This window comes from Pan paniscus, chromosome 7 (genome assembly GCF_029289425.2).
Source record: "Pan paniscus chromosome 7, NHGRI_mPanPan1-v2.0_pri, whole genome shotgun sequence".
Classification (NCBI taxonomy): domain Eukaryota; kingdom Metazoa; phylum Chordata; class Mammalia; order Primates; family Hominidae; genus Pan; species Pan paniscus.
Window position 1 is genome coordinate 119,183,681 of NC_073256.2, and position 23,352 is coordinate 119,207,032.

The window sequence follows — 23,352 nt, forward strand, 5'->3', positions numbered from 1 at the left end:
ATACAAGAAGGAGATAAAGACAGACAGTGGATTTAGCCCATTTCTCTCTTGGCTCAGGATATAGCAGTCACTCTTTTCCTCAGTTACAAACCAATCAGAAGCTTAACTTGGAAACTTGCCATTTGTAAACACAAATGAAAAGATATACAAATTGTGTTAGGTTTTCAGAAAAAAGCTCAATGAAATAAGCCAAAATAAGTCAAAAACCCTAGACCCTTTTCTGCCTCTAACAAGCAGTACTATGCAGAGACTCACTTACCCTTCCTGGGCCTTGGCACTCTCATTTATGAAATGTGGAAAATGACCCAGAGTTGCAGTTTTCTGTGTCTTGGGGAATCCCTGGGGGCTCTGGGGGATCCCTTTGAGATTTGACTGGAGTAAATCAATAAGGATTAGCCCCCACACCCAACTCCACTTTTGTCTGTTTGACATACCACAGTTCAGTGTAAAACTTTGTTTAGACAAAGGATTTTATGGCTAAACAACATTTAAAACCCCCTAATAAAGATGATCACTCATTTCTAATTCTAACATGCTATCATTAGTCCATGAGACTAGAACGATCTTAGTAAGAAGTCTGTGCATTCTTCAGTAAGACAATTTTTTACCAATAAATTTTAAATCACCATTAAAAAGGCAAAATGAGGTTGGCCCAATCCCCTAATTCTCTGTTTGTGATTGTCAGAAAGACTTTAAGTTTTTATGTTAGTCTCATTCATGTAGAAGAATACAAGAGGAAATTCCTTATGGCTTAAAGAGAATCTTGATAGATTCTAAATAAGTATTAGTTAAGTTGAATTATTCCATATTTAATGTAGGTAATCTTGATCTCAAAAATCTATAATAAATTTGATTTTTAATGTAACCTCTGACAGTTGTTCTTAAGCCCAGCACCAGCTAATATCAACCACCCTGCTTTGCTAGGGTTACAGGATTCTTCTTCCTGCTCTCAGACCTAGGGGAACTCTCCATTGCCAATCACTTCACTGGTATGAGTTTTTAAACCAGACCTACACAACACTCTTGTTTTCTCATTAGGAACCTAAATCTACTTCCATTCACAGCTGGCACTCTCCCTGTGACCTTGAACATGCATGCCCTGTGTCCTTGGTTGATGCCATTCCTGATCTGTAAACCCACTGAGACCAAAACAGAGTCCTCTCAGTGTCTAGTGTGGTTTTCTACAAATAACATATATCAAATAAATAGTGTAAGTGACATGTGACAAAGACCACACAGGCATAAATCAAACCATTTAATTCCGTTATTTACAACATTTGGATATCTACACAGTTCAATCATATTTTGATGAATAAGCAAAACGTGTTTCCAGAAAAGCTCCAAGTAGAAACTTCTGCTCCAACTTCCAGCAGCAGTAATTACTTCCCATGTTCTCTACTTAGACACAGTCTTTCCCACTGGGGCTACTGCTGGTGACTACCACCTACTACCACTGATAGGAATCACCATTATTCTCCACATACAGGCCACTGAGATTACGAATATAAATCTTATGAACCTTAGCCAGCCCTACAACCCTACCACAAAACACCAAAAATAACCATGCCCAGGGAAATTACCATGGACCTTTATTAAAATCCTGATTCCTGCCACCAGAGCAATACCCTGGGCCCTAGTCAAGGTTATGATGGTCTCTTGAACTGGTGATGAAAAGATTGTAGGAATTTCAAGTGATGGTAAAGGTGGCCTATGTTTCATAGGCTGGTGAAAGTCTCAACATTGAAACATTCTATATTGCAATTCTATTTGTTGGTCTGTCCCTCCTCTTTAAACATGAAGACCCTGAGCAGGAATCATGTCTATCTTATATACCCTTACTCCCTCAGATTCTACTTAGCACAATACACAGCAAATTGTACTTGTTGAATGACAGGGTAGAGAAAAGACAGACAAAATCATTTAGTGTGCTATTATTAATACAGTATATTAATATAACCTTTTTGTTATGACAACAACCTGATTCTCTAAAGGAGGTGAAAAATTATTTCATGACAAATATAATATAGATCAAGTTCATATAACCTTTCTGTAGTCATTGAATAGTTAAGTGTTTCTTTTATTTTCTTTTTTTTTTTGAGATGGATTCTTGCCCTGTCGCCAGCCTGGAGTGCAGTGGCACGAACTCAGCTCACTGCAGCCTCCACCTCCCAGGTTCAAGTGATTCTCCTGCCTCAGCCTCCCGAGTAGCTAGGACTACAGGTGTGCACCACAATGCCCAGCTAATTTTTGTATTTTTAGTAGAGATGGGGTTTCACCATGTTGGCCAGGATGGTCTCTATCTCTCGACCTCGTGATCTGCCCGCCTTGGCCTCCCAAAGTGCTGGGATTACAGGCATGAGCCACCGTGCCCAGCCCAGTTAAGTGTTTCCGTCCTGAATATTAATACTTTCCAGAAACAGAAAACGGGGGTTTTCTAAGAAGTTCACAGTAAATAATCTGAAAAAAGAGAAATATATTCCAGCTGCCTTGTGAGCCAAGTAAACCTGCATTCAATCATTGAAATCGAAGTCTCACGAAATAAATTTTGGTGCTTCACTGGAAGGTCACTGGGTGGGCCCATGCTTTTTGATTTTTGTCAATGTATAGGTTTTATTTAAAGTTGCATTGGTTGACACCATTATTTTAGGGCACTTTCATAGGACGTGCAACACTGCTAATATCAGAGGTCAGTATCATAACCAATGTTCACAATGATATTCTTGAGTCTTGAAGTAAAACATATGTTAGATCTTGTTACTAAGGCAGAGACTTGAGATGTTTTTCATCCAGAAAGTGGTTCAGCATTTATAGGGTTATGTTTCAACTACCCATGTTATTGGGGAAACTCTCCTTCTCTTCTGCTGATAAAGACAGAATACCATAGTAACAATAAGAGCTTAACACAATACATTTTTATTGAGTGCCAGTCAAATGTCAGAACCCACCTGGGTACTCATGATGCCCAAGTGACTAACATATGGGCCTTGCCTTCAAAGAGTTCACAGTCTGCACTGAGGAAAGCTGTATGTTGAACCACTGGAATTCCACACCCGACCTGTGATGGTAGTGGTGCGCAGGAAGTGTTGTTGGCATCGAGGAGAGAGGGCCAGATCTAGACCTTGGGGACACCAAAAAGTAAGGAACAGAAGAGGGAAAAAAAAAAGCTGTATGTCCTGTTCATGGAATTATTGCAGTTTGGCTGACTGGGAGGTGTGGGTGGCAGGAGAGGTGGAACGTAAGGCTCAAGGGATTGGTTGATGTCATACTCCTTAAAGTCATACTAAGAGGTTTGGCTTTCAGTGGTGGCACCAAAAGGGGCTTTCCACAAAGAGAATAACCTATGGCTCTGCAAAGGTGCAAAGGGTGACTTACGGAGCCTATACTCCCTGCCAGAACCAAATATCCATCAACCTCCTCACTAAAGAATACAATTAAAATGAAACGAAGTATGTTTTCCCTGCAAACATACATTCATTCAAGCCCCTGGCCTTCTATATTGCTACCCCTAAGCTCCTATATGGAAATTCAGGAGTCACCCCAAGGGCTTCCATATTCCACAGGGATGGGTATGGATAAAGCCAAATGTCTTTAGAATAAATCAAGCCGAGGAGGTGGTTTTGCCTTCCTTATGTCAATCATGGCACCAAATCAAAGATGGGCAGGGTAATGAGGAACGCTGAAGTCCCTGAGAGGGAAGCTGTCTGGGAAGCATGTGTTAGGTTCGGTCTCGGAGGGCAAAGATCTCACCAATTAGTTCCAGGCTCCCTGTGGCATTAGCTGTACATATTGGCAGTAAAGTAACTGAGAACCAATTGTGTCACCCCAGGCAGTGCTAAATTAGATGTATAGTGCATCTTCAACAGCTATTAATAGTAAGGAGCCTGGAGCCAATTAGAAATATGTCCATGTAATAAGGAAATGAAGTACTCTTAAATGTGTAAAAACATCATTATCTGTCATCCATAAGCAACAAAATAAAAAAAAAAACACAGCTGAAGAGCATGTTCAAATTGAACAAATATTCCTGTGAGGATCCTAGGTCTATAATAAGCCAGAGATTGAATTAAAGATGATGGTTCTTACTTCTAGACACTGGCTGATTGAAGAAAAGAAAATAGTGATAGAAATGTATGTGAACACACAGGAGCTGAATAAGTGAATACATTTGTGGTAATTCTTTAAGAAATGAAGACCCCACTGCAAACTCTGGCAATTAAGTACAGAACATTTAAGCAAATATGCTGCTTGGTAGGTCTTGTAATATACAGCCTGAAAAGCAGAAAATGCTTTGCAGTTTAAGCTACCTATGTGTTTTTTACTATATCAAAAGCTGATACATTACGTATATATAAAAGTAGGTGCATGAAAACTTGGAACAATATCAAACATGATGAAACTGTTAGCCAATTTGGCCAAAGTCTTCTATGTCATTTTTAAATTTTTTATTTAAGGGGAAAATATGATGTTGCAAACAACAGCCATAAAGCAAACAGGACAAGCTATATATTTGCAAAGGAAATTGCAGGTCATGGCATTAATTTTTTAAAATTTAGCCACCTTTGTAGATATGTGTGCCTATCACTCACATACATAAACTGTATTCAAGTTTTGCAAAGAAGTTTAAAAAGTGCTGAGGTATTATTTGAAGCGCAAAGATATTTTATTACACCATTTATTACTTATGGCAAAACATCAAGATGAGTGGATATAAAAAATCATTGATTCGAATACTTGAAGAGCTACTGTTTGAAATTATTAAATTTAAAATTTACCAACATACCAAAGCAAGATTATTAATATCTTTTAAATATTAAAAAGCATTAATTTAACACAGTGACTAAGGCCTTATTAGATTCAGAGCTAGTGAAATCTAGTGAATAGAATGACAGGGTACCATAATTTCATATTTTTAGTCTTATTTATATGTCAGACTGCAGTCTTGGAGGATCTAAATAGGCATATTCAAATTTATTTCCAAATAATCACTTTTCATCTCTTTTCTAGTTTTAGTCTGCACAAATCTTTCTAATTCACTGGGTCTCTGACAGACAGTTGTAGACTGAGGGCTGGTTGGCCAATGTAATGAGACCAGCTTCTGTCACTCAGGGATGCTGTGGCCTGAAGCCAGTGAGACTCACAGGGAGGCTGTGAGAACATCACGTACATGTGTTTTTCCATCCATGACAAACACCCCTTGCTGTCCTCCTAATAGCCACCCCTTCTTCCCTTCTTCTAACACAGGGTTCTTCAATCCAGGCATGAGTGACAATTGTGCCAGATACTTCTTTGTTGTAGGGGACTTTCCTGTGCCTCGTAGCTTATTTAGTAGCATCTCTGGCCCCTACCCATTAGGTGCCAATAGCAACTCCCCTCTTCCCCCAGGTTGTGACAATCAAAAACATCTCCAGATATTACCCAAATGTCCTCTGAGTTGGGGAAAGGCAGATGCAAAATCGCCTTAGGCTGATAACCATTGTTCTTACAGAACCCTGCTTATAGTCTTGTTGTCCCCAAAGTTCTGTAAGCATCTATAAGCTGTAAGAAAGGCAGTTTCCGTTCCAGCCAAAGAGGGTGAATCTTGACTGGTTTAGATTAATTATGATGGTTCCATTCCCCTTCTCAGATGTTGGTTTACATATGAGCATGCAACATAATTCTGGCCAAGGAGACATAAGAAGTCTGCTGAGGGGCCCTAATGAAGGGATTCCTCGCTCTAGGCTACCCCTTGGAGATATATATATATATCCACACAAATAAAGAAAAAGAAAGAATACGGGGGAAATAAAAGGCAGGAGAAAGAAGTATATTTGCTCAGCAGGGCTCCCATAACAAAGTACCACACACTAAGTGGCTAAAGCAACAGAAATTTATTTTCTCACAGTTATGGAGGATAGAAGTCCAAAATCAAGGTGTCAACAGGGTTGGTTTTATCTGAGGTCTCTTTCCCTTGGCTTGTAGATGTCTGTCTTCTTCCTGTGTCTTCACATGGTCTTCCCTCTCTACATCTCTATGTTCAAATTTCCTCTTCTTTTAAGGATACGAGTCATACTGGATTAGGGCCCACCCTAATGACCTCATTTTAACCTAATCACCTCTTTAGAGCCAGTCACATGCTGAGGCTTTGGAGGTTAGGACTTCAACTTATGAATTTGCAAGGAGGACACAATTCACACATACCAAGGAGAGAAGGAAAATAAAAAAGGAAAAAAAACAAGAAGAGGAAGAAAAGGAGAATGGGATGCATCAGTTGGGAGTGATTTCCTCTGCAAGTGATAGAAATGAACAGTTCATTAAAATAGAGCTTTGCTTTTATCACTAACAAGTCTGAATATGGGTGGCGTGCTAACGTTGGTTGAATTGGGTCAAAAATGTCATTAAAAGCCAGTCTCTGTCACTCTGCCCCCTTTGGAATTATCCTTATGTTAGTTGCCTCATGGTCACAAGATGGCTATTGCAGCCTTAAGGCAGGAAGACAGGGAAGGGGGCTGTGCCAGTGATCTTCCTCTTACCTCTGTCCTCTTGTATAGAAGCAAAATCTTTCCCAAAAGGCCCCCAACCTATTTCCACTTATATCTCATTAGCCAAAACTAGGGCATGTGGCCAGCCCCAGCTGCCAGTGAATCTGGCAGAGCAAATATCTGGCTTTTCAGAACCTCTGGTAACAGGCAGCAGCAAGGGGTGGCTTGAGATAGCTGTTGGATGAGCCCATCAACCACGTGTATCCCAGGGAGGGAGAGAGAGAGAAAGGAGAGAAAAAAACAGGAGGTGGTTGGGGGGAAGATGAGAAGAGAAAAAGAAAGTTATCTGTATTCATTATGAAATACCATACATAAAAAAGCAGTTTTTGTACACAGCCATCCCCATGGTGTTCCCCTATCCTACTGATTAGCTATTACAATACCCAACAGCTTGCTTAAGGGTTTAGATGATTGCTCACCTTTTGGCATAAACATATAATATGTATTTAACGATTGCCTCTAGATAAGGAGTTATATGTGCACAATAAACCATATATCCCTAGCATGTAACACAGTACTTGGCACATAGTAGGTAAGTACTAAAAATCTGTTGAATAAATGAGTCAAACCAGTCCAGGTAATTGTAGGAAGAGGACACAATATGTACTCAAAAAGATATCATGAGGATTTGCTGTGGGAGCTTCTCAGAAATGCAAATTCGCAGGCCTCACGCTAGACCTACTGAATCAGAACTAGACGGAGTCAATACTCTGTGGTTTAAACACCCTCCAGGGGATTTTGATGCAAGCTAAAGCTTCTGAGTATGTGCACGTACACGTGCGTGCACACACAAACACACACAACTAAACTATCTCTGCCCTTCATAATTTTAGGGCTATGAATATTTTATTTACTGCAGCTTCTCTTCTTCTGTGCTACATTGATCATCTGATCTATTCTGTTCTATGAATCTTTAAAAATTGTTTTTTTTTGTTTGTTTTTTTTTTGAGACAGAGTCTTCCTCTGTCACACAGGCTGGAGTGCAGTGGCGCAATCTCAGCTCACAGCAACTTCCACCTCCTGGGTTCAAGCCATTCCTGTGTCTCAGCCTCTGGAGCAGAATAGCTGGGATTACAGGCGTGTGCCACCATACCCAGCTAATTTTTGTATTTTCTGTAGAGATGGGCTTTCACCACGCTGGCCAGGCTGGTCTCGAACTCCTGGCCTCAAGTTATCTACCCGACTCAGCCTCCCAAAGTGCTGGGATTACAGGCGCGAGCCACCGTGCCCGGCTGAGGATCTTTTTAAAACTTTTAAATGTTAAATTATGAAATATTAAAACATAAAGTACAGAGAAAAAATAAAACACCCACATGCATACTCCTCAGATTTAACAAATGTTAACATTTGCCATACTGGCTTGCCAGTCTTTTTAAAGTCGCTAGGCCCAGCACAGTTCTCTTCCACCCTTCCATCCTTCTCTGACAACACGTCTCTATTCCTGAGCATCCTGACCTTTTCCTGTGGCTTCCTACAGCCCTGGGCCAAGAGAATTCAAGCATCTGTGGAAGTGCATATTCTCACTGGCATCCCACCAGGGGCCAAGTTACTAGTAATTTTCATTACCTGGAGCTTTAGTCCACTTTCCCTTGAGTTCTGATGATATATGCTGAGATGGCTTTATGTTCAGACACCCATGAGAGAGGTTGGGAATGAACTGAATTGTCAATATCATGTGCTTCTCATCTGAAATGCAACTCTAAATTCTTTTTTTTTTTCTTAGAGATGAGGGTCTGGCTCTTTGATACAGGCTGGAGCGCAGTGGCACAATCAGCTCACCACAGCTTCAACCCCTGGGCTCTAGCAATCCTTCTGCCTCAGCTTCCCCTGATTAGCTGAGATTACACACACACACCATCATGTCCAACTAATTTTTTTTATTTTTCGTAGAGACAGGGTCTCGCTGCGTTGCCACAGCTGGTCTCAAACTGCTGGCCTCAAGTGATCCTCTCACCTCAGCCTCCCAACGTGCTGGGATTACAGGTGTGAGCCACTGCACCTGACCCTTTAAATTCTTTTGCCTTCTTAAGCTCAAGAGCAATGTTCTTTCAGATGAGACCCCTATAGAGAGAGGAAAAAGTGAAGCAAATTCAGCTAGTGGCCAGGGAGCGGTGAGTTCTTATTTTAGCAATATTGTGCAGGGTCCTTATTCTCTTTGCACCTTTTATTCCATCTAAAGAAGGAAAGAGAATACTACCCAATTCTTAAGTATAATTAGGTTTATGAAGTACTTCCACACATACTGTCCCATCTGATACTGCCATTTGATGTCAACTTGTACCCTTACAGATTGTCTGTGCTATTGCCCACTGTGTTCCCAGCATCCCAACTGTGCTAGTATACCATAGACCTCAATTAATGTTTGTTAAAGAAATGAAGGACAGAAGGATGCTTAAAGTGGCAGCTACAGAATCTCCATGAAGGGCAGAGGTGACTGTCTAGTTGGAAGGGAGCCAGGGGCAGTGCCACTCGAAGGAGTCAGTCTATGAACGATTTGTTTCTTGTTGTGCACTAATTTCTTTGAGAAAGTCTTAGTTTGAAAAAATGTCAGCTGAACTAAAGAGTGAGCCCAGTAATGCATTTGATTTACATTTGGATTTAAGTTCTTTATCTCATTGCAGACCAGTAACAAAGAGTTCTCAGGCTGGATCTGCCTGTGAACCATGCTTGGAGGAGCCCTGGGCCAGAGGAGCCAACTTAAAGCTGCATATGCTCTGTGTGCACTTTTTATTATACTTAATTGTACTGAGTTCATTATGGGTTACTTGGGGGAGAAGCAGATGGATATTATGGGATGACTACAACCCTCTCCACACAAGCCATCCCTATTGGTCCCATTGAAGCTCAAGGGTTATACATTTCAAATACTCTTTCTTTTTCATTGATTGTAATTGTAATTGTACATATTTATGGGGTCCAGATAATATTTTGATACAGGCATACGACGTGTCATGGTAAAAGCTGGGTAATTGGGATGTCCGTCACCTCCAACATTTATCATTTCTTTGTGTTGGAACATTCCAAATCTTCTCTTCTAGCTATTTTGAAATATACAGTAGATTATTGTTAACTACAGTCACCCTACTGTGCTATTGAACAATATAGAACTTATTCTTTCCATCTAACTGCATTTTGTACCCATTAACCAGCCTCTCTATATTTACCCTCCTCTGCCCCACCACTCCCAGTCTCTGGTAACTATCAGCCATTCCACTCTCTACCTTCATAAGATGACCTTTTATTAACTCCCACATAGGAGGGAGTACCTGTGATATTTGTCATTCTGTGCCTGGATTATTTCACTAAACATAATGTTCTGCATCCATGTTGCTGCAAATGACAGAATTTTATTCTTTCTATGGCTAAATAATATTCCATTGTGTATATATACATTTTCTTTATCCATTCATCTGCTGAAGAACACTTAAGTTGATTCCATATCTTGGCTACTGTGAACAGTGCAGCAACAAACATGGGAGTGCAGATACCTCTTCAACTTACTGATTTCCTTTCTTTTGGATATATACCCAGCAGTGGGATTGCTAGATCAGATGGTATTATATTTCTATATTTAGCTTTTTGAGGACTCTCCATACTTTTTTCCGTAATGGGTATGCCTATTTATATTCCCACTAATTGTATACAAGAGTTCCCCTTTCTCCACATCCTTGCCAACATCTCAGATAATCTTTAATTGCAAGATCCTAGAGTAATACTTTTTGTTTGGCAACTAAAGCCCTTCAACTGAGAAGAATGGAAGATAGTTTTGAGAGGAAGGAGCCTCTGGCATTTGTTGGCATGTTAAAGTTGGTTGGCCTGGTTCTACTTCCATGCCAGTTTTTCTTCAAGCTCCCCCTACACCCAGCAACATCAGGAACCTGGATCATTCTAGCTCTATTTGGGTGAACTTAAATTGCTTTGTAAAGATTATCTAGTGCCTATCTTGGCCACCAACACATCCCAGACCACTCTGGTGATGTCGAGACAAGCAGAGCATGAGAGTCTAGAACTTTCTGCATGATCATTCTAGGCCAGTGGTCCTCAGACTCTAGCAGCATTAAAATCCTCCTGTAGGGCATTTAAAATACAGATCACTGACTCCACCTACTTCTGACTCAATCTGTCTGGGCTGAGGCTGAAGAATTTGCATTTCTAACAAGTTCTCAGCTGATGCAGCTGGTCTGGGACCACATTTTGAGAATCACTCTTCCAGGTACTCAACACAGGCGATCATGGTGGGAGTGGACATTTCCCATTCCAGCCACAAGGAGTATTTTTGCATACTTATTCCAGTAGAGACTGCAGGTTGTCACCAAATATCTACTATCTCTTTCTTCTTTACCAACAAAACACCAATTTTATTAACAACATATCCAGCCTTAAAAACACTACATTTTCCAGACTTCTTTCAGCTAGAAGGGTCCATGTGACACAGTTTTTATGAATAAAATGTAAGTACATGTCACCAAGTGGGACTTCTAGAAAGTCCGTTAAAGAAGCTTGCTTGACTATTGCTTTGCTGCTGTCTTTCATCAACAAATTTTCCACCACAAATGGCTCAATTCCTTTCCCTTCTTCTTTTTTTTTTCCCCCAAGTCAGGTCAGACAGGTAATGTGCCAATGTCATAACAAGGTTCAGAGGGTGGCACATCTCACACATGCACATGAACACCCAATTATCACGCTCATGAGCTACAACAGGATCGCCCTTCCCTTCTTCTTTAGTGGGATATGGACATGATCCCTTCTAGAAGGGGTTCTTCCATCTTGAGACAACAGTTGACAAGCAAGTGCCAAGGATGCTTGAGAGGACAGAGGTGCCTGGGTCCCTTGTGGCATCATGGCTGTCATGTCAGCTCCAGACTCCCCATCTCTAGACCTCTGATTATATGAGAAAGGGAAAGCCCCTCATTTATTTATTTAAGCTATTGTTTGGGGGTCCATGTTATTTTTAGCCAATGAAATTCTTAACTAAGACACCTACCATGTTAAAAACCAGTGCTAGATGTGAAGATGGAAAATATATGTTTCCTACCCTCAAAGAGCTTTGGTGCAGCTTTGAAGACAGGAAAGAGACACAGCTCCTGGGTGAACATGGGACCCAAGGAGACTTAAGGTTTATGGCAGCCAGAACACCTCCCAGGTGTCCTGAGGAGCTGTTTTGAAAATATTCAGATCAGGGAAGAGAGTGTGGAGTTGAGGTATGACGCTGAACTTAGGGATCTTAGATAAGACAGTTTAACTTCAGGCATTTACGCTCGTAAAAAACAGTGGCCCTTGAAAAGAAGATGCTGGGAAGCGTTCAGGTCTGTAGTAGGGATGGGGAATGGTACAAAAGGGAAAAGAGAAGGAACAAACCTTACAAAAAAAAAGTTGATATAAAGAGACTTTGGAGGTTGAATGAGGAACACTGAGTGAGACAAGCATGTGGTTTTGGTCGGGGAGAACAGTGGCTTGAAAACATTTTCAAGCCATGGAGCCCCTATCTCAGGAAAGCATCATAAGAAAAATAGCTAAAAATTGAGGTATTCTGGTTCAATAAGTTGTAGAGAACTCAGAGGCTTAGCTAACAACCTTCCTTTTCCTATGGCACCTCAGGGTCTCCACGGAGCAGCAGGGAGCTACAGGGACCAATTTATGGGGAGAATAGGAAGGGAAAGGTGGAAAGTGAAGTGGCTTGGATACTATAAAATAATTTTAGAATGAGGAAACAAGAGAAAACTTGAAAAAAGTTTTGTCTGGAGATTTAGGAGATCTGAGTTCTAGGTGAGCTATTAACTCTCAAACAGATGCAGCAAGAAGCTGTTGGACCCCTCAGAAGATCCATTTCCAAGATGCTTTCCAGACCTAAAAGTGTTTGATACTAATTTTAGGGAAATTATATTTACAAAAGAAGAGGTCATGATTCCCAGAATCTATGGGTTTTATATGGAGAGTCACATTGAAATGGTCCTAAGATTTTTAATGTTTGATTGCTTTCGGCTCTTGAAAGTTAAAGTTTCTCTAACTCAGTGCCTTCTCTGTTTTCCATTTAAAGGATAAGATTTACAATATTAACTTCAATTTTTTGCATGTATCTAGTAGTAACAAAGAAAAGTGAAAGGTAAAATTCAGCCTGGAATATGTTGTTCTACAACATTGCTTCTAAGAATTTTAAGACAAATGAATAGAATTTGGTATCTGTTTGACCCAGCAATCCCATTACTGGGTCTATACCCAAAGGAATATAAATAATTCTGTTATAAAGATACATGCACACGTATGTTCACTGCAGCACTATTCACAATAGCAAAGACATGGAATCAACCCAAATGCCCATCAATGATAGACTAGATAAAGAAAATGTGGTACATATACACCATGGAATCCTATGCAGCCATAAAAAGGAATGAGATTATGTCCTTTGTAGGAACATGGATGGAGTTGGAAGTCGTTTTCCTCAGCAAACTAATGCAGGAACAGAAAACCAAACACTGCATGTTCTACTTATAAGTGGGAGCTGAATGATGAGAACACATGGACACATTGTGGGGGGACCAACACACACTGGGGCCTGTGAGGGATGGGGAGGGAGAGCATCAGGAAGAACACCTAATGGATGCTGGGCTTAATACATAGGTGATGGGATGATCTGTGCAGCAAACAACCATGGCACATGTTTAGCTATGTAACAAACCTGCACATCCTGCACATGTACCCCTGAACTTAAAAGTTGAAGAAAAAAATAGAATTTGGTATCTGATTTAAAAAGCACTAGGAATTTGTGACTACCTTGGTTATTTATAAGATAAAAATTACATGTTGATTCATAGCATAAATATGGAGCTATTAATTTGTAAAGTGGTCTGTAATCAATTTTTTTCCATTATTCCTAATGTCACTCTGTAAATGGTCTTCATTTCCCTGCCCATTTTTCAGATAGGAAACCAGAAAGACACAAAAGTAAAATTCAGTTAACACAGCTAGATGATGGTAGTAATTTGCCTGGCTGTATTAGCATAGGAACGGAAGTCTCCTGCATTCTAATCTTTCTAAAATTAGCCAACTGTGATGGAAAGAATCATTCATTCCATAAATCTGCCCTGAACAGAATTATGAGCAAGCAGAGACAAGCTAGCGCTAACTTCTTTTATCTTTGCTGCCATGACTGGCATTGAATTTGAAAGGAAGAGCTACAACAAAGGCAGGGGCTCTGAGCAAGGGAAGACAATGAATTCACACTGAAGACGGGGGCCCTTCCCTGTGTTTCCCCAGCCATTCACAGAACTCAGGAAGTTCTTCTACATTCAATAAAACCAATTTAAGAGGTGTTCCCCCCCTCCCCAGACTGACTATTCATTCAAGGTACTTTCCACATCTGATTAGCCATTCCCTTGTCACATCTGAAGAGGGCTCTGGACTGAGCATGTACCTAAGTCTAGCTCTGCCGGGTGTTATCCAGAAAGATCAGTCACTGTGCTTTGGAGTCCATGTCACTGAAGAGGCCTCTGAAAGAGCCAAAGGAGTGTCACAGGCCCGGGCATCAGTCCCTACCCTGCAAAGGAAAATTCTCGCTTGATCTGGGATTGCCTCCCTCGGCTCTCTAATGTCCTGAAGCACTCCTTAGATGAAGCAGAACCCAGATGACTCCTGTGTCAAGGCACTTCCAAGACACCATCTCCTGCTCGCCTGCTGTATAAATGAACCTAACACGGAAAAAATTGCTTCTTAACAGGTTTTATTTTCTGTAAGTAAATGATGAGAGAAAAAGAGAACAAGTATGTGCAGAGCCTGTGAGGGAAAAAGATCACTACACACTTATTTTAAAGAAGAACTTGTGTTAGGTTAATGTTTTCCTTGAATACGAGGCTACCCAGGAAAGAAAAGGATCTGCAAATCTATAGGCTGTTGTGGGTTCTTGGATGTTTTCACAAAATAAAACAAAAACAATGACAAAAACCCCACAAAAGTTACTATATCTTGAGCCATAATAAGGTAGAAGATATATGAACATTTTTAAATACTTGGAACAACTTTTACTGTGTTGTATGTTTACTTTCTCATGATGTATCCTTACACTTTCAATTACAGTATCTATGAAGCAGAGGGTAGAAGATATGCTCTTCTGATTTTTTTAAAGTTAGGTCTTTGGGAGGAAGATAAATCTATAAATATAAAATGTAGCACCTTTAATGAAAGCAGCAGTAACAATAATGAGTCCAGTTCCAAGGTTAGAAAGTCATTTAATGAGAAGACCCAGATTGACCGTTGTCCAGTTGGATCCAGCAGGGTGTTAATAGGGTTTACTCAAGAAAGCAAAAGTTTCATGGCCAAATGCATTTGAGAAAATATTGGACTAAATGTTCTGTGTTTTTTGTTTTTTTTGTTTTACTTCAAGGCAACTGAAAGCCTTATCAATGTTTCAACATGTTTAGTAAATCTTAAAGCAGAGATGAAATATAAAGCATTTCCTAAATTTATTTGATCACAAAAACCTGTCATCCCTGGAGAATCTTACGAGATTAGTGTTCTTTAGCTTACATTTTGGGAAATGCTGAACTAGATTATAAGACAAATCTATAAATTTCTGTAAGGAAGAAAGGGAGTGAGGGAGAAAAGAAGTGAAGAAATAACAAAATGCAAAATCTTAGCTCAACTGAAGTTGCAAGCATCTTATGAATTCATTGTTCATACAATATTTCTAGATGTAAAGAGAGAGGGAAGTGTATGGCATTCTCATTAAACTAAAAAAAAAAAACAAATAGTAAGTATGATAAAAGCATTTAGCATTGTCACCCACATCTCTCTTGCCTACCCTAGCTCTCTTGCCTATCATATTTACTTTTGAAACTAAAAACTAAATATAAATAAATATACTGAAAATTAAAATAAATGATGGCAACACAATGTTAAGGTTATGAATAATCAAACTCTGTCTTGGATTTGCCCCCTGAGAACTGACTGGACCCCCCCTACTCCATACCTGCCTCTGCACACAGGCAGACTGCAAACACCCATTAGTATTCTTAGCAGCCACTCGAGACCTCCTGGATCCTTTGGGTTAGCATTGATCACACCAGGCATGCTAAGTACTTAGAGTACACTATCTCATTTAATCTTTACAACAGCTCCATGAAGCTGGGGCATTGATTTTATTGTACGGTACTATGGTCTCAATATGTCCTTCCAAAATTTATGTTAAACTCTAATTTCCATTATAGTGATATTAAGAGGTGGGGCTTTTTGAGAGGTGATTAAGTCATGAGGGCTCTGCCTTCATGAATGGGATTAGTGCCCTTATAAAACAGGATGAAGGGTACATTCTTGCCCCTTCTACCATATGAGGACAATTCACCCCTTCCACCATGCGAGGATGCAGTGAGAATGAAAAACAGGCCTTCACCTCACTGAATCTTCTGGCATCTTGAACTGAACTTCCCAGCCTCCATAACCATGAGCAATAATTTTCTATTATCTGTAAATTACCCAGTCTAAGGGATTTTGTTATGGCAGCCTGAATGGACTGAGACACTTGGATAAGGAAGTGTGAATTCAGCAGACAGGCAGTAACTTTTCTCGAGGGAGTGATATTTGCCAGCCTGGAGCTCCTCCTCTGATACACTGTACTATGTTCTTTTCACTTCCTTATTCTCCTAACACCTTTTATGTCCACCTCTGAACTTCTGGCCTCTGTGAAGCCCTTGGTCCCTCAGACCTCAGGCTGGTCTTGGCCTTTCAACCTTGCCTTTCACTATTAGATGCAGGTGTGTCTGTCCTGCAACCCAGCTCTGGCTCTGGAAAACCAGCTGACATCAACCATGTGGCTGGAACCTTCTCCAGAACAATGGAGGCCAGGGCGAGTGACTCACTGCCATTCAGTCTCCATCTTTGGGGCAGATCCACCATGAGATATAACTTACCAGAAATCCAGTTACAAGGAGGAATAAGTATTGAAGACTAAGAAATGCATTTTGCAGCAGGCCCTTGCTGTACTGGGGCAGTGTCCATTCATAGAGCAGCTAGAATAGAGGTCACAAGCTCAGAAGCTTCTCTAAGGCAGGCAGGAAATTTAAGTAGATACTATGATCTGCATTGGTGGGGACTGTGGAAATTGGAGAGCGGGTGCCTAGTCTAAACAGCTGCTTGTTGCTCAGCTGTTGTTGCCGTATTGGGAATTCAAGCCTAATGATGTTTGGTATTCCCATTTTCAAAAGAAGTCAGGAAATGCAGATTTCTATGTAAATTTTTAAAACTTCTGAACTGTGTATGAGCCATACAAAATACATTTGCAGGCCAGTCGACATCCTCTGATCCAGAATATCAATTTGTGAGACAAGTTGTTTGTGAGGCAGCATTACATAGTAGTTAAAAGCATACATTTTAGAGCCAGACTGCCCATGTCCAAACCCTGGTCCCATCACTCACTACCTTTCATTTCACTTCTCTTTGCTTCACTTTCCTCATCAGTAAAATAAAAATAATATCAGTACCTACCTCATAGGGTTTCATGAGCATTAAATAAATTAAAACCCATAAAGTACTTTCAATACTATCAGGCATTTAGTTACATGGTAAATAAGTGTTTAAAATATTTAAAACAAAAGTTCAAAGATAATAAACAAGAAAACAGAAAACCTGACAGGTCAGCTTTGGAACCTTCTTGATGGCAGATCTATTAACATTTCTCCCTTTGGCTGGGATGAAAAGGCATTTGGGAATAAAAGATCCCATAAAAATAAATGAGAAGAAGTGAAACACCTTCATTATGGCAATTTTGGTGTCAGAGCCTAAAAGACAGAGGGATCAAAATATCACACTACTAAAATCTGATGGTTTCATGTAGAAATGAGATTTAAGCTTATTAAAATGTATTTCTTTCTGGTGTTAATAACCCTTCACAAGACCTGGGCAATTTTGAAAGAAGGAAAGAAAATGGTTCTCCCTGTGGACAAGAAGAAACAAATGACTATTAAATTTTCTAATTTGGAGTGAACTAAGTTGATCCCTAGGTTTTTGTGGGGAGGCCGGGGTGGGGGAGTCCAGTGGAAAGCAATTGCTGGAGAGTAGTGCTTGTTGTTTGCTGACAGAACAGGAGCAGAGTGTGGAATGAAAACTCAATAGCCTCCTCTATTCTCAAGAGACAATTGACTTCCATCTGTTTAAACCTCCCCAGGGGACCCTGCTCCCCCTATTTCCATTTACTCTCCTTTCCACCAACCTAGGGTGACATTAAGAAAACCAAACCCATTTGAAACACAAGCTCTTACACATCAAAAGTCAGGGGAGAAGTCTGGTTGACCTGTAAGCCACTGCATGAGGCACAAAGATGCAAAAAGGAACTTTCAGGAACAACTGCTGCTCCGAGGACTCTATGTCAGATATAACATCCGCTTTGGCACAAAAGTAGGCTTGAGCCCCAGAAGAGGAGGAATGTAAAGTATGTTTAAAATGTGAAACCTTTAGTTCTACTTGCTCTTTACTCAGAAAGGAGAGAGTATTCCCTTGTGCCAACGAGGTCTCTCTGAGTTGTTTGCACTATTGGTAGCACGTGCTGCCTGGGGTAGCTCTTATGGTCTGTGCTTGAAGTGTGCACCAGCTGCTGCCCTGGACATGACTGTTGGTCCCTGCATACAAGCAGCCACCTTTAAACAGATCAAATGACTCTTATGATGACAGCTGTCTCACTCTACTTTCAAACTGGTTTTAATTTGGTTACTTGCAACCTAAGACAGCAAACAGCATTTTAGGGATGAATTGCGTTCCTGAAGTGCATGGGTCAGAAAGCTCCTACATTCACTTTCTACTGTCCCTGCACTTTTTCTCTCCCACTTGCTGCCTTTCCACTTCCCCTCATTTCCTGCATTCTAATACTCTATTGTCAAATTTTCCTGGTCTTGACAGCAAATCTTTTCTTTTTCTTGATGCTTTATTCCTTCTAGCATAAGACCAGAAATTGATCAATAGTTTATTTAAGTTCCAAACTGTATTTTGTTGCTGAATAAACATATAGCTTTCCTAGACTCCCATGGAAAAAAATGGGACTTATGCTGAAATTCAGGGCTAACACACCGATTATCCTAAAGTATAACAACATATTTTGACATAACATCATATAGCTTTAAAAAATTTTCATAAAGTAACAGAGTAAGATTGGGCATCTGAATCACATGTTTAGGAATTTGCAACATTCATTCATCTTACACAATAAACCTCAATGAGTACCTACAAGTAGCATGCACTATTAGGTACTAGGGATACTGAGATCAATAATGCCATTGTGTTGGTCCAACTGGGGAAGACTGGCATGCCCACACAAATATAGCAGCAAGGGCAGGGTTGGGTTAGAAGTGAGCACAGTGCTTGGACACATGGGTCAGAGTCTCCTGATGAGGTTGCTGGGGAGGAAGAGGAGCGGAGGGAGGAAGAAGAGGAGTCAGAGAAGACACGTGGAAACAAGCATGAAGAATGAGCAAGTGTCAGGCAGTCAGACGGGACCAGTATCCCTAACAGGAAGAAGAGTGGTTGCAAGTAATGGAGAGGGAGTACACCCTCTTCTCTTCTAGACACTTAGGGGGATAATACCCCATCCCCTTGCTATTGGATAGGACTATATGACTAGCACTAGCCAATGAGTTGTGAGCAGAAGTGATATTTGTCACTTCTAGGCCTGAGCACTAGATTGCTCATGTGAGATCCCTCAGTCTTACCTTCTCCTGGAAGTGAATCATCATAAGATGAGAGGCAGCCTAGAATGTTGAGTGCACATCTAAATGAGCAACTCCAGAGAGCCATTTGTACCCATAGAGGATTTCATGTGAGTGAGAAATAAACTTTAGTTTCAATAAGCCACTGAGATTTGGGGGGCTGTTTGTTAGAGCAGCATAATATAGTCAATCCTGATAGAAATGGCTACATTTAAAGACATGGATATACTCAAGAAATTGAATCTCAAGTTTAGAGGGGATGATAATAAGAATTTGCAATGATCATCACACATCTTGACAGAGATGCATCAGGGCCTCAGATGGAAGGTAGAGTACAAGTACACAGGTGGAAAATGACATTATGGGTGAAGAGAAAGCATGAAACATAAGACATAAATCAGAGGGAACAGGGATGATCCCCAGAACCAACAATGAGAAGCCAGAAAGACAGAAATAAAAAACAGTGGTGTCTTAGAAGCTCAATCTCTTAACATATCAATTGTATTGTTGATGTCATGTTATTTGCTTCTAATTATAAGGTCTTAGTAATCATTTTCCCTTCCTTTATTTGAAGTCCAGAGACGACCAAATATAGATATCTTCATGAACACTCATACGTCTTGCTGTGACACCCTCAGGGTTTAATCTCAGGCTGTTGGTGGGTTTCAGACTCACCTCTGCAGGACACCAGGGGTTCCCTGGAGGCAGCTTTGGAAGAGGAAAAGATGAAGAATGGGATCTAAGCCCCAACCCTGGATCAACTACAGCAGCTCTGATCTTACCTGTCTCTTGTTTTGTTTGTTTATTTTTGTTTGGTTTGGTTTGGTCCTTTTTAAGACAGGGTCTTGCTCTGTCACCCAGGCTGGAGTGCAATGGTGTAATCTTGACTCACTGCAACCTCCACCTCCCAGGCTCACGTAAATTCTCCCACTTCAGCCCCCAGAGTGACTTGGACCACAGGCGCACGCCACCATGCCTGGCTAACTTTTATATTTTTTCTTTGAGGTGAGGTTTCTCTATGTTGCCCAGGCTGGCCTTGAACTCCTGGCCTCAAGTCATCTGCTGACCTTGGCCTCTCAAAGTGCAAAGACTCCTTTACTGTCATTTTTCACATGTCCGAGCCACCATGCCCAGGCTGATCTTACATGTTTCTACATGGCCTTACGTGTAAGATTTTATTTGAAGAAGTGGTGCTGCTATTAAGAAAAAAAAAGAAAACTGCTAGTCTAAGTGAACTAAAATATCAGAGCTTATTTATATAAATATGAAAACTTATGGTATACTTAATGAGCCAATAAAATATCCTCTATGGTAGAAAATCCTCCTCCTTAGCAAGGTATAAAGGAGTCCCTGGAATCCAGGCTCATCCTACTTACCCAGCCCCATAGCTTGCTGCTCTCCACAAAGCCAGATCCAATCCTCAAACACATCATAGCCATTCACAGTGCCACGTCACGACACACACACAGGTTGCTTATGATGTCCTGACTCCTTCTGCTCCTGGCAAATTGCTGCCTCTCCATTAGGAGCCATTCAGATGCCCACCTCTGATACAGCCTTATCTACTTTGACTCTCTTCCCCACTCCTCAGGTAAACTATTCCTTCCAGTGTAAATACACTCACAGCACTTCACTAATACCTCTGGTATATTATATATGTGACTATCTTCCCCACCGTGCTGTGAGCTCCTTTACCTCTGATCCCAAGTGTCCACTGAGTAAATAAATGAAGATAATTCCAGAATTGCTTATGAACCAAGCATTGCTACCATAAGGTTGTATAATAGCAACATAGTGAACAAATAATAGGATGTTAAGATTTGCTTCAGATTTTAACTTTCACTGAGTATATAACACTGTCCATCTTCCTCCTCTAACTCTGTCTCCTTTTAGATTCACAGTCCTTCTGATTGAGATAGTTTCAATAAGACCTATTTGGGAGCACAATTTCTCAGTTTCTCTTTGGCATGAATTTCCAACATCGCTCCTATCCCAAACACAGTCTAATACTGACACAGCCAAAAAGGCACAGATGTGCATATCTACTCACTCAAAGGCATTCTGACTTCTCTCTCCCACAGAACTCTGACTTTTCACTGAGTTTAGTCTTCAAGCATAAAGCCCAAAGAAATAATATAATAGGGACTTCAGACTTCTTTGCTAATACCATTGATCCTGCTAGCACACCTCCAGACAGCACCTTTGATTTGCTCTGCTATTTCCAGAGGAAAAGAAGGCAGAGATTTGCATGCAGAAGAGGACAGGAAGTCAAAGTCTGGTGATTGTTGAAGCAGGGGGAGATGTCAAGTCAATGGAAGTAAAAGAAGGAGAACAAGATAGAGTTCTTTCTTCTTTCAGCATCAATGATTAATTCCGCTTTGGAGAGTTTTGGGGGAAATTATAAGTTAATTAAATTAAAGCAATTAATAAGGTGGCCAACCTGTTTTGGTTTGCCCAAGACTTTCTTGGATTTAGCACTGAATATTCCACATCCCAGAAAACTGTTAGCTCCAGGCAAACCAGTTCACCATAGCAATGAGATATAAAATATTTCCTGACAAATTAGCAAAGATACAAATATATACTTATAATACCTAGTGTTAGCAAGGATGCAGAGTAATGAGCACTAACGTTGTCAATGGGATAGATATTGATTCAGTCTTTTTGGAGAGCAATTTGATTAAAACAACAAAACCCTTACCACCATATATACAAACTTCATGTTAAAAATGGCAAATTAAACAAACTCATTGGTATCGTTTTCCAGCCACAACTCTAATAAAATGACAGTAAAGGAATGTAAAAATTTAAATACACACATAAAAGAGGATGAAGAAGAGATAACATGAGAAGAGAGATATCAACAAAATTTCAGAAAATGGAAAGCAGTTTCACACGTCATTGGATCTATAGAGTGGAGCGAAACTGAAATTAACCATCTGCAGCGACTGAAGTCAATGATTTGCCCTTCAAAAGCCAGAAAAAGCTCAGGAACTAGAGGCACTAGATACCTCTGAAAATAAAGGTGAGAGGTGGAACTGAAAACAAGAAGGGTGATAAAAAGGTAGTTAGAAAGCATTTTTGTTCCAACACACTCTTCTCTACCCCACAGCTAGGCAACTTCCTCCCCTATCCCAGCCTGATACTGGAGGTTTACTCTCAAAAGACTGAACCGGAGAGGTTCTGAACGAAAGGCACAGCAGGGAGTGGGAGTAAGACCAGAGGCTGAAAATGGGATTCACAGTTCCCATCCTGTACTCAGCATCTAGAATGTCAGCAGCCTGGCAAAATATTGGAGGATTTCTCTTGGAAGAAATAGAATAGCCCTAGGGAAAAGTCTACAGTACAGATATTTATGGGTTCCTCAACAAAATGAACAAGTGTCTGGATGATAGCCCCACGGAGAATCCCAAGGAGCTCCATTCCTGCACACACAGCTTCCAGCGAGCTTGTTAGTATAGTGCACTTAATTATGAATGGAAAACAGAATGACCAGATACTTGAGAACAATCTCCAAAGAAAAACATGCAACAAAACAAGAGGAGAAATGAACTTGGAAGAAACAAAAAATGTCAGAGGCAGAAAAAATTCAACAATTGTGATGGTTAATATTGAGTGTCAACTTGATTGGATTGAAGGATGCAAAGTATCATTTCTGGGTATGGCTGTGAGGATGTTGCCAAAGGAGATTAACATTTGAGTTAATGGACTGGGAGAGGCAGACCCACCCTCAATCTGGGTGGGCACCATCTAATCAGCTGCCAGCATGGCTAGAATAAAGCAGGCAGAAGTTGGAAGGACTGGGCTTGCTGAGTCTTCTGGCCTCCATCTTTCTCCCGTGCCAGATGCTTCCTGCCCTCGAACATCAGACTTCAAGTTGTTCAGCTTTCGGACTCTTAGACTTACACCAGTGATTTGCCAGGGCCTCTTGGGCCTTCAGCCACAGACTGACGGTTGCACTGTCAGCTTCCCTACTTTTAAGGTTTTGGGATTTGGACTGGTTTCGTTGCTCCTCGGCTTGCAGACTACCTATTGTGGGACTTCACTTTGTGATCATGTGAGTCAATTCTCCTAATAAACTCCTCTTCACATATACATATATCCTTTTAGTTCTGTCCCTCTAGAGAACCCTGACTAATACAATGATCATT

General features: G+C 40.6%; 1 protein-coding gene and 1 non-coding gene across 9 annotated transcripts in view; both read right to left on the reverse strand.

The window, feature by feature from the left end:
• The window catches only part of NCALD (neurocalcin delta), a 443,184-nt gene that overhangs the window by 148,863 nt on the left and 270,969 nt on the right, over nt 1–23,352 (reverse strand). The gene's annotated exons all lie outside the window — the stretch shown is intronic.
• LOC112440777 (small nucleolar RNA U13) lies at nt 11,118–11,222 on the reverse strand. Its single transcript, XR_003028789.1, has one exon. It is a non-coding gene; the product is annotated as a small nucleolar RNA U13 (small nucleolar RNA).